The sequence below is a fragment of the Cupressus sempervirens genome, chromosome 7 (assembly GCF_028749045.1).
Source record: "Cupressus sempervirens isolate cs-2001-9-10 chromosome 7, ASM2874904v1, whole genome shotgun sequence".
NCBI lineage: Eukaryota > Viridiplantae > Streptophyta > Pinopsida > Cupressales > Cupressaceae > Cupressus > Cupressus sempervirens.
Genome location: NC_143124.1, coordinates 28,531,568 through 28,543,075, shown reverse-complemented (window position 1 = coordinate 28,543,075; position 11,508 = coordinate 28,531,568). Strand labels below are relative to the sequence as shown.

At 33.2% G+C, this 11,508-nt stretch overlaps 1 pseudogene; it reads right to left on the bottom strand.

The window, feature by feature from the left end:
* Nucleotides 1–2,822: 2,822 nt before the first annotated feature.
* On the bottom strand, nucleotides 2,823–8,825 carry LOC149545262 (3-ketoacyl-CoA synthase 11 pseudogene; annotated as a pseudogene).
* Nucleotides 8,826–11,508: the final 2,683 nt, after the last annotated feature.

Sequence of the window (11,508 nt, the reverse complement as noted above, 5' to 3'; positions counted from 1 at the left end):
ATAATGAAGATAGATACCAACCAAGAATACTCTAGCCACAGTGTCTCGGACGGATCTCAAATGATAAGAGTGAAAAATACACTACCACTCGACCGCGTGGAACCTAAGTGGTCCACTCCCACCGTGCTGAGGAGATAGTCTCAAGTCCCAAACAGGCTATCAAAACCACAAAGCATAAATCTCTATGAGTCCAGGAATCCTAACTCAAAGGTTCCATCACACAAAATCTGACATCTAATTCCCAGAGGCACAACAATGACATGTAGGAAACATACTCTGCAAGTGGGAAAGTGTCATCGCATTTATCTCGTACAAGTTACCCTAGTAGTTAGCTAAACTCCACGGGTCCATACAGATTTCATGTGGCCACTAGTATCCTTTCATACTGACAAGGCATACTATGGAATGCAATGGTCGCAACCATGCGTCTCACTACTCCCATCCTAGCCTGTACAAGCGCTCAAGGCATGGGCGAGAACATCCAAAACAATTATCTTTTTAGGTTCATTTAATCCCCATTTAGTGTGTAAATGTTATCACTTATTAACCAAACTTATAATGAGTTACCCTGGCAGCCTCTTAGGGCCCCGGCACCCATTGCAAGCCACTTCCTGACACTACAAGTAGATTACCTACCCTAATGCTCATGGAATCATAAATCACCACAGCCCTGTACAAGCGACTGTAAAGAAAATCCAAAATATAATCCATAAAAAGAATCATCAAATATCCGCAAAATAATCATCAATTATCCATAATAAGAATCATCAAATATCCATGATAAGAATCATCAAAAATGCATAAAAGCATCAAATCTCCATGAGAAACATCCATAGAAAATCATGACCACAATAGTTCTCTATTGGCAACTGAAGGCATCACTGATAATATCTCAAAATCATACTGATCGAAGACTCCAAAATGGTTGAGTCAAACATGTCACACCATGACATCATCAAGAATAAATCCACATCATAGTCTCATCATGGTGACTAGAAAACAATCCAAGGATAACTGATCGATGACTGAAAAATGATTAGCTCAGGTGTCTCTAACACATACATCTCAGCTTCACACATGAAGACTGATGAACAAATACAAACATTTCATAGAGCATATGATCACATTACCATGGTTGGGCTTATAAAGATCGAGACCAAATAAAATCAACATGCCAACACATCTCATAACCCCCGAGCCTCTGGTAACAACCTAGGACTGGTCAACATTAGTCAACCCAAAAACCCAAAACAAGAAGCATATAGAATACACGACGCAAACACATGTTTTTGGTTTTCTAAATTCACATAGTTGAATAATGTGTAGAGTTTCATTTTCCATTTTCAATTGTAGAGATTTCTATTTTCAAGAATACTTCAAATGTCTAAGTTTCATCATTTGACCTACAAGTCAACCCATTTGATTCCCTGATAGCATTATCCTTCCATTATTAAGAATTACTTTCTAAAAATAACTTAAGGATAAATATTTACTCATTAAACTGATCATCATTGACCTTAATTAAATTGTTCTCTATATTTAACCATGATCCATATTCTAATTGATTAACTCTTCTTTTAAGGTTACTTCAACTTTCATAATAAATCAAGAATCATTATTCGTTTTATTATAAGAGAACCAATTATCATTCTTTGAATAAGATATCACAACTTAATCAGAATGATCAATTAAATTCATTAACATGGGTACATCATCCATGACCTATTAACCCTCTAATAGTTTCCAATTAGAAACTTAATTAAGTATTACTAAAGTCTGAGTCTTTTAATTTAATCGATCAATTAACATAGGTACACAATTCCATGATCCATTAACATTTTAAGGGTTAGAACTCAATTAAGTATCTCTAATACTTAAGCCTCTTCATTATAATCATTATTACATTGTCACTAATAACCGTTAAAATATCTAAGTCATTATTCAAGTTATCAGATTAAGACCTATCAACTTTGATATCAATATTTTTTAACAATCTCATTAGAGAATTATATCAATTAAATCTCTATAACATAATTATTAATTAAATCCAAGTAACTCTAGTTAATTGATCTAATTAATAATTGCACAACCATACCATCAACCCAATGATTAATAGTTTGTACGTAAAAAGTCAACTTCAATCCAAATATTAATATTTCAATAATACTAATAATAACAAGTTATTTTGGAAATCTTATCCATAATGACCACAATCATCACACCAATATCTTGATAACATACTCGTATCAATGATAATCGTCTATACTCTATTTCATTAACAATTGAGTTGATAATAATTTAATAGCTAATACCAATCTATGATGGTATATTCTTCATTACTCTTCTAACAACAACGTCACTAGTAGTTTGAATATAACTTCCTTAAGATGCAATCCCAATATACGAGTTATTAAGATAAATACTCAAATAAATAATCTATAATTTCCCTCATGTACCTCATAGGCAATTCATTTATCTAAAATAATCTTTAATAATATAATAATTGCCAACTTAATTTGCATTCATGAATTTACTTCCATTACATTTTCTTACTAACCTTAATTGGAATAAATTCTAATTAAATATTTAGAATAATTTAAAACTATATTATTTATTTAAAATCTTACATCTATTTAAAATTCAATTCCCATTATATATATATATATATATATATATATATATATACATGCATACACACATATATATACATATATTAATAATTGTTTAACTATAATATTCGAATTTCAAATCCGATCTCAACCAACGCATATCACATGACATTTTTATAAAAGTGAATATATCGTTGCGCATCACTATGGACGTTAGCTTGGTAAGCCATGTGGCCCATCCAATTGCCACATCTGAGTCGCAGGTACCTTACCCTGCCATTTTGCGACTGCTTTAATACCCATCGCCGGTACAAATAAACCCTCTGTGACCATAGTCGCTTCATATATATGGCCGTGTACTAACGGCTTATATTCGTGCGGCCTTACAAAGGTCGCCTGCGACTGACGCAGGGTACAATACCCTCGGACAGCCAGCAGGTGCTATACATATTTTAAAGACAATTATCCCATCGCAGGCACCTTGCAGAGGTACGATGGGGTGGGGTATATCGTATGTATATGTTAATTTATATAAGCATTTTTTTTTAATTAAACGCTTTTTCAAAAGCGATTCTCATTCTTTCAATAATTTCAAGCGGCATTTTCACAATATGTATATATATATATATATATATATATATATATATGTATTTATATATATATATATGTATTTATATATATATATGTGTATATAAATATATGTATATGTGTGTGTGTATATATATATATATACACACACACACATATGTATATGTGTGTGTGTATATATATATATATACACACACACACATATACATATATTTATATGTGTGTGTGTATATATATATATATACACACACACACATATGTATATGTGTGTGTGTATATATATATATATACACACACACACATATACATATATTTATATACACATATATATATATAAATACATATATATATATATAAATACATATATATATATAGGTATATATATATATATATCTGCAAAATCTATAGAATTAATAAGCAAGAGAAACATTTACAATAATGTTTGTAAGCATAACTTTTTTAAAATAAATTAGGACTTTTCAAATCTATAAATTAAGATTTCTTCTTATTCTTTAGATTTACCTATTAATCTCTCTAATAGGTTTGCCTATAAACTTCTAACTTAGAATTCTTCATACTTGTCCAACCAATCCTTCGATTTGATTCTATATCGAACCTGAACCCGTTTAGATTTAATTTCTTCCTTAATTGGATCTAGGGTTTCCTAATGTTTTCAACCAATAACATATCTAGATTTCAATTCCAAATTGTAGATTCAATCACAAAGAGTATTCAGACACATATAAAAGACATGATGGTGCAAGGAGAATATGCGAATATCACGAGTGCACCTGGACACTGATGCTAATCCGCCATGCCTCAGAAGTCCATAGAAAATCCTTTCCTTCTCCATCATTCGCAATCCCTCCAAGATCCAAGCCAATCGAATCCTCCAAGTGACTAGAAATGCTAAAAGGAGCATAGTAGCATGTAGGAACATATGAGCATATGAGCTTCCCCAATACATGTAAGCTTTGAAGCTTCCATTTAAAGCTTGTAGCTTATAGTTTCCATTAAGCTTCCATTTAAGCTTTCATTTTTGCTTGCCCAAACACACTACGGAGCCTCTATTTAAAGGCCTCTAAGATGCATTTAGAGTGTCTCTAGAAACAACTAGAAGATAAGCATGACAACCAAGCATGTGCCTTATCCAACCTTCTAGATAAGTCTTAAGGGTGTAGACACCATGTGCTCAAATAAAATGCTAACTTTTAAGTGTAGACAACTTGTGCATTCTTAGAGTGCAAACTCCAGTGTTGTCTACATGACAACTCCCAAAAATTTGTCAACTCCTATGTGAGCAAATATTAAAATAATGCACATTAATTAATATAATATTTACTTTTACTCTTTCTAATTTAATTAATTTATTTATTAAATCTCATGCACTAACTTTAATAATTCCACTTTTCAATCTTAATATATTTATATTTTAATCACATGAGATTTAGAATCTTTTATTAATTTAAATATATCTTCCAGTTTTAAATTTCATTTTCCAAAACTTAATTGCTAAAATATTTATTAGCTTTAATAATAATATTATTTAGTCATTTATTTAAAAATGAACTCCAAATATATTATTATTAAAATAAATATTATCACATTCCAAATTTAAACTTTTAACTTTTATCTTCAAATTTAATTATTTTATTTAATTAATTTTCTAATTAATTAAATAAAATAAATATTAAAATACCATATTAATTTTTCATTAAATTAAACCATTAATTAAATCTTTTAATTAGGCTTAATTAGTAGAAAATACATCAAAGACTCACAAGGTAAAAATATGAAAATCCATCATAGCCAAAATACATACAAAATCAAACCAAGGGTTTAAATCACGAATTACGTTATCCAACGTATTCGGAGGGTACTCAACTCGGATACTTGTTCTAATTTTTTTCAATTAGAACAAATGGCTTAAACAGGGTTGGGATTTGGACTTGAGAATTTATCTCCCCTCTCTTATCATTGAGATAGTGTGATAGGGTACGCTCATCCTGGCAATTCAAAGAAGTCGATACCCAGTACCTGCAACCTGCATAAAAAAACCATGCATGTACAAGCACAATATATACTAAGCTAAACAGGCAATGGCAGGAAAACTACGACTCCCTTCCTTAACCACATCAGACACGCCATACAAAAGCAAACACGCAAAGCAAACACGCACACCATACACATGCAAGTATGGGGTAAGTATAATAAAACACATATGATAATAAATCATCTTACTAATCATCATTAATAACTGGAAGCAATGTAATGATCATCATCAATAATTGTGAACACTAAAAATAATCATCATATATACATGAAATGTAAAGTCCAAGTAATCTCATCACATAATAAACTAAATCCATAGTAGAATATCTGATAATCTCATAACAATGCTGCTAACCATCAACATAAAACTAGCCCTTAAAGAGTTCGGCAACGATAACAAAATGTGAATCAGGGGCACGCACTACAGGGATAGTAAGTTTATGAGTGTTTTTTGGCAAGAGTTGTTTAGGTTGTGTGGTACAGATCTTACACCTAGCACTAGTTATCATCCGCAAACAGATGGGCAAACAGAGATTGTGAATAAATGGGTGGAAGGATATTTGAGAAACTATGTAACTACACAACAAAAGGCTTGGATCAGATGGTTTTATATGGGAGAGTATTGTTATAACACCACTTATCATATGTTCATCAAGATGACTCATTTCATGGCACTCTATGGTTATGAAGCACCTAGCTTCATGGATTTAGTTTTGGGGACAGTAGAGTGCCCAAATCCAAAAACTTATTGCAAGATAGTTAGGACATCCTGAAAGTGCTCAAAGAGAATATACAACAGGCCCAGAATCAACAGAAATTGCATGTTGATCAACACCGAATAGAGCGTAGCTTCGAGGTAGGGGATATGGTTTACTTGAGGCTACAACCATATAGACAGTCATCGCTCAAGAAGAGCGGACATGAAAAGTTGAAACCTAGATTTTATGGTCCCTACAAGGTGATTCGCAAAGTGGGCAAAGTCGCCTATGAGCTTGAGCTTCTAGAGGGCAATCGAGTGCACAATGTGTTTCATGTGTCTAGGCTTAAGAAAGCCATTGGTCAGAGTGTAGTGCCTTCTACAGATTTACCCCCTTTGGATGAGGAGGGGAAGCTTGTGTTAGTACCCGAGGCTATTCTGGACACCAGAGAGAGGAAGCTTAGAAACAGGATAGTGAAAGAGTATTTGGTCAGATGGAAAGACCTGCCGGAGGAAGATTCTACATGGGAGAGTGAGTAGGTTATTCAGCAGGCTGGACTGAGATTGCTTGAGGACAAGCAATTTCAAGGGGGGCGGATTGTAATGTCCCCATTTTAGCAGTTGACTAAGTGTGTGTGCGTTAGCCTTGTTCTACATGGTCTCGAAGGCTAATGAAGGGTTTAATGGGATCCTGGAGTGTTTTGGCCTAGTCATTTCCAGTTTGGGCCAAAACAAAGTTGATTTACTTAGTTTTAAGCATACTTACTATTTTTAATAAGTCGGCAGGACATAGTGCAGGTCAATTTTGGTGATTGGATTCGATACTCTTCGGTGAGAGCTTTCCGATGAGCTATCACTCGCATTATTCGGAGTCTGATTGCTAATACATTTTAATGCTTGAAGTTTTATTAAAGTAATGTCTAACTTAATTGTAAAATATTAAAGTGTTACTTTAATATTTATTTTATGGTGATGTGTACCCAAGGGAGACATAAGGGGTATTTTAATATATGTTTTATATATTACACATCTTTTATCCCACATTGCCCATATGAGTTGAGCCAACCCTTGAAAATAGAATAAAAGGAAGCGTTTGTGGCTTCATTAGACAGGTTGAATATGAGAAGAAATTGGTGTATGAGTTGCAGCTCCGTTCTTGGCATTTGAGGACGTTTATCCTCTCTTGTAACATTCTAGACGTCATTCCCTTGGGGTTTGGCCTTTAGAATTTTTTGTTATCGGCTTCATTATCAGGCAGCTTAGTTGCATTTCCAGCTACAGGCAGATTTGGTATTTTGCTCCTATCTCCTTCACTACTTGTCCGACGCTTATGCCGCTTTGAGGGAAGGATATTACCAAGGTAGTGGACTGATTGAAGGACAAAATACTGTAGCAGCAAGTTCAAAAGCATGGGTTGGAGTATTATGTCAATAATGCTGAAGTAATTAGTGAGTTGATAAATTTGGCATGTATTTGGTTTTATGAATTCTGAAAATAACATTTTATTGGCAGCAGTTCATTTCCACTTTGCATATTATAGTAGTTCTTTCTTGTTTATGTTGTATGATACCAATTCCATGCACAAAACACAATAAACAAATAAACATTTGATTTATGGAGTTATAAGGAGTTTAACACATTAAACGGAGAAACAAGAGGTTGAATGCAAACTGTTTGACATAATTCCTTCCAGCAATTTGGCTTAGTTTTTGGGACATTCGGGGGTGCCCATTACAGTCAACAGAGAACTGATCAATAATTTGAGTCCATGGATTCTTCTCTGAACTAGGATCGACAGCTCGGAGAGCCCGCCAGACAGCACTGTTGGACTTGAAACCAAACCCAAAGGCAATTTGCCACGCTCTGTCTCCCTTCCTCATTCTTCCTTTGGCTTCACTGTACGCAAGCTCATACCATAACGAGCTGCTAGATGTGTTACCAAACCGATAAAGAGTCATTCTTGATGGTTCCACATGCCATTCTGAAAGCTGCAAATTCTTCTCAATTTCATCCAAAACCGCCCTTCCTCCAGCATGTATGCAGAAATGCTCAAATGCAAGCTTGAAATCTGGAATGTAAGGTTTTACCTTCATCTTCAAAAATTTCCTGCCCACCAAAGATGCAAAGAAGAGAATTTGCTCGGACATGGGGAGAACCAGAGGACCCAGAGTTATTATGTTAGTCTTCAAAGCATCCCCTGCTACTGCCATGAGCTCTTTAGATAATGAAATCCCCACTCTTCCCGTATCATCCTCCTCTTGGAAAACACACTGAAAGGATTTATCATCAGCACCTTTGTTGGTCCTAACGGTATGCACTAGCTCATATTTCGCCCTCCTCTTCTCTGATCTCTTGTTTGACAACAAAATGGCGGCACCCCCCATCCTAAAAATGCAATTAGATACGAGTTTGGATCTGTCGTTCCCAACATACCAGTTCAATGTAGCGCTCTCCATGCTAACAACTATTGCATAAGAATTCCTATGAGCTTGAAGCAAGCCCTTGGCCAGATCAATAGATATGAGGCCAGCGCTACAACCCATTCCCCCTAGATTGTAACTCAAAATGTTCCCCCTCAACTTGTAGTGATTTATTACCATTGCAGAGAGGGAAGGAGTGGGATTGAAAACGCTACAGTTGACAACAAGTATCCCAATATCCTTGGGCTTGACACCCGTTTTGGCAAAAAGCTCATCAATGGCACCAAACATAACCATCTCAGCTTCTTTCCTAGCCTCTGCCATGCATGGGTTTGGGGGCACTCTAAGCACTGCTTCAGGCAAGTAAGTCTCATCCCCTATACCCGAACGCTCGACGATCTTCCTTTGAAAATATAAAGTTGACTCGGAAAATGTACCAGTCGATTTAGAGCAATTCATGAACAATTCTCTACTACATTTCCTCTCATCCTCAGGCTTATAACATGCAAAATCCACAAGGAAAACTGACCTTGGTCTTGTCATAAAGTAGAGCGTGGTAAAAAAACACCAGCAATGTTGAGCAGAGGATAACACTGACAAGATTAAATCGAAGATGCTCCCGTAACTCGTACAGATCTTCTGGCTTGAGCGTGCCCAATTCAGCAGCAATGAGGACTACGATGGGGCATAACAAAAGATACATTGCATGGGTTATCACATAGTGGTATCCTAATTTGACATACTTAAGCTTCACGGATTGAAGAAAATCTGGGAGTTTTAATTGGGCTGATTTAATCGATACCACTGACTGAATGTCCCGCTTCTTGGGCTCCATTCCTCCAAGATGATTCTCAATACCCAATTTGGGCTTGGACCCAGATGGCGAAAAGGATTAGCACTTAATACCCAATGGGCTTAAAACAGATATAATGCTGGGTAAAAGTTTTATTGAATACTAAAGAAAACAGAACAACACAAGAAATAAAGAGAATTAGAATTACAGTTATCCTGATTGAGAAGTTGATCCAGCATCTGAAATAAATCAAGGGGAAGCATCCTATGATCATTATTGTTCCAATCCAGCTGTGAGAAAATATAGGGAAGGAATGCAGAATATATAGAAGAATTTCCATGTGCACAATGGCTCAAGCAAGGGAGATTCAATTTAATGCCCCAACCGAAATGGGGTATGAATCTATAATATAGTTGTTGGAGATATATTAGGCAGGGAACTAATGTTTTTATTTGATTCCTATTAATTTGCAATCACAGATATAATTTTAAGAAGCCAAAGTTTAGTAGCAAATTTTTTTAAAACAATTAGAACAAAAAAATTCTCATTTTCTGATTGGTGGCTAGCTAATTTCCTCAGTTAAAATTCTATTTTTCAAATTAGAAAAAGGAAGAGAAAGATGTACATAAGATCGAATTAATTGTATAAATAAAGAAATGCATCTTCCATTAGGGTGTATGTTCATCATTAATACAAACCAAATTAACATCATTCAATTGTTACCTTTGTTAAGATAAATTTGAGATACTATATCTACTTTCAATTAGAAAAATAATGCAAGGAGTAATTACAATGTGGACTAATGACAATATTAAAAATGTAGATTTCCTCACCTCGTATTTTTAATTGGTCTCACTCATTGCCTAATATATGATGAGCACTAAATGTGAGAAATAATGCAATAGATGAATTGGAATTTTATGAGAATGAATTTAGCTATTTTTTAATCTTGTTTGATTATAAGATTTTATCATTTATCAGTGAATAACATAATCAAAATAAAAAATAAATTTTCATTTTCATTTTCAATTTGGTTTTATTTCAAATATAAAAGAGTATTTTACTTTTAATAATTTTTTTTATAATTTACTTTTTGACATTCTATTTTATTACAATTTTACAATCCATGGTTCTTGATCCGTCCAACTGCTGCATTTTTATTTACTCAAAAATGGACAAAAAGGCACAAGTTCTATTGTCCGCCGGCAAATTCACAGCCATATCTATGCCGGCATCAAAATGGAAAATTTTAAATAATTTTTAATGTAAGATACATTTTTAAAACATTTTTTAATTTAATTTTTAAAAATAGTAAAATACCAATTTGATGTCAGCATAACATTGGCGAATTTCACATCCACTTTGCACTAATGGATGCACCAAAATTAGTCAAGTTTGGTCTCTATGAATTTATCATTATCTCAATTTGAATAAAAAAGAAAGCATTTTTAAAAGTCTCAGTAATTAATCATTTTTCACATTGTCCATAAATATTAAAAACAATATGTATCTTTTTATTTAAATGAATAATGGAAAAGGGTCTATCCTAAATTTAAAAAAGTTAGTTGTCATTAATGGATATTGTTTGGACATTTCAAATTAAAAATAAAGTATTTTTCCTAAAAATAAAGTGAATAAAGTATTATTCACTTTTCACGTTGCCCAAAATTTAGAATATGTTAATATTTTAAAAATGAAGATTTTATATTATTTATTGATACAAACTAATTTACATGCTTCGTCAAAGTAGTTGTGAATACATATCATTTTATTTAAATATTTAATGGAAAGGTCCTATTCATTAAAAAAAAAAAAGTAGTTGTAATTAATCAATATGATTTATGATTAATTTCTATCTCGATTCAAGACAAGAGCTTGCAACACAATGGTAAATTGTGAGCCTTTTATCGAAGAGGTCTATGTCAATAATCACTTTTCACTTTATCCAAAAATTTAGAATATGTGAATATTTAAAAAATATGGAGATTTCCTATTCTTCGTACTATAATTAATTACATAATTAATTACATAATTAAAGATAATTGCTTTTATTATAATATTTAGAGCAAGTACTTAGCCACTCTATTTAGGTACTATTGCAATGACTTCTACTTAAGTAGTGATTAATCATTTTGATTTCAACTAATGACATCTAAGTATTCTTATTTTGATTGTTGATTTTTCACTTTTCTAATGATATATATGCAATTCTCAATTTTTTAAACCAATAAAATTATTTTATTTCAGTTTGAGTGGTCTAATATTTGGGCTATTATAGGGCGAATTTCCAAGAAGCATTGTCCCTATTGTAGAGCGATATTTTCAGATGCACAAATATGAAACATTTAA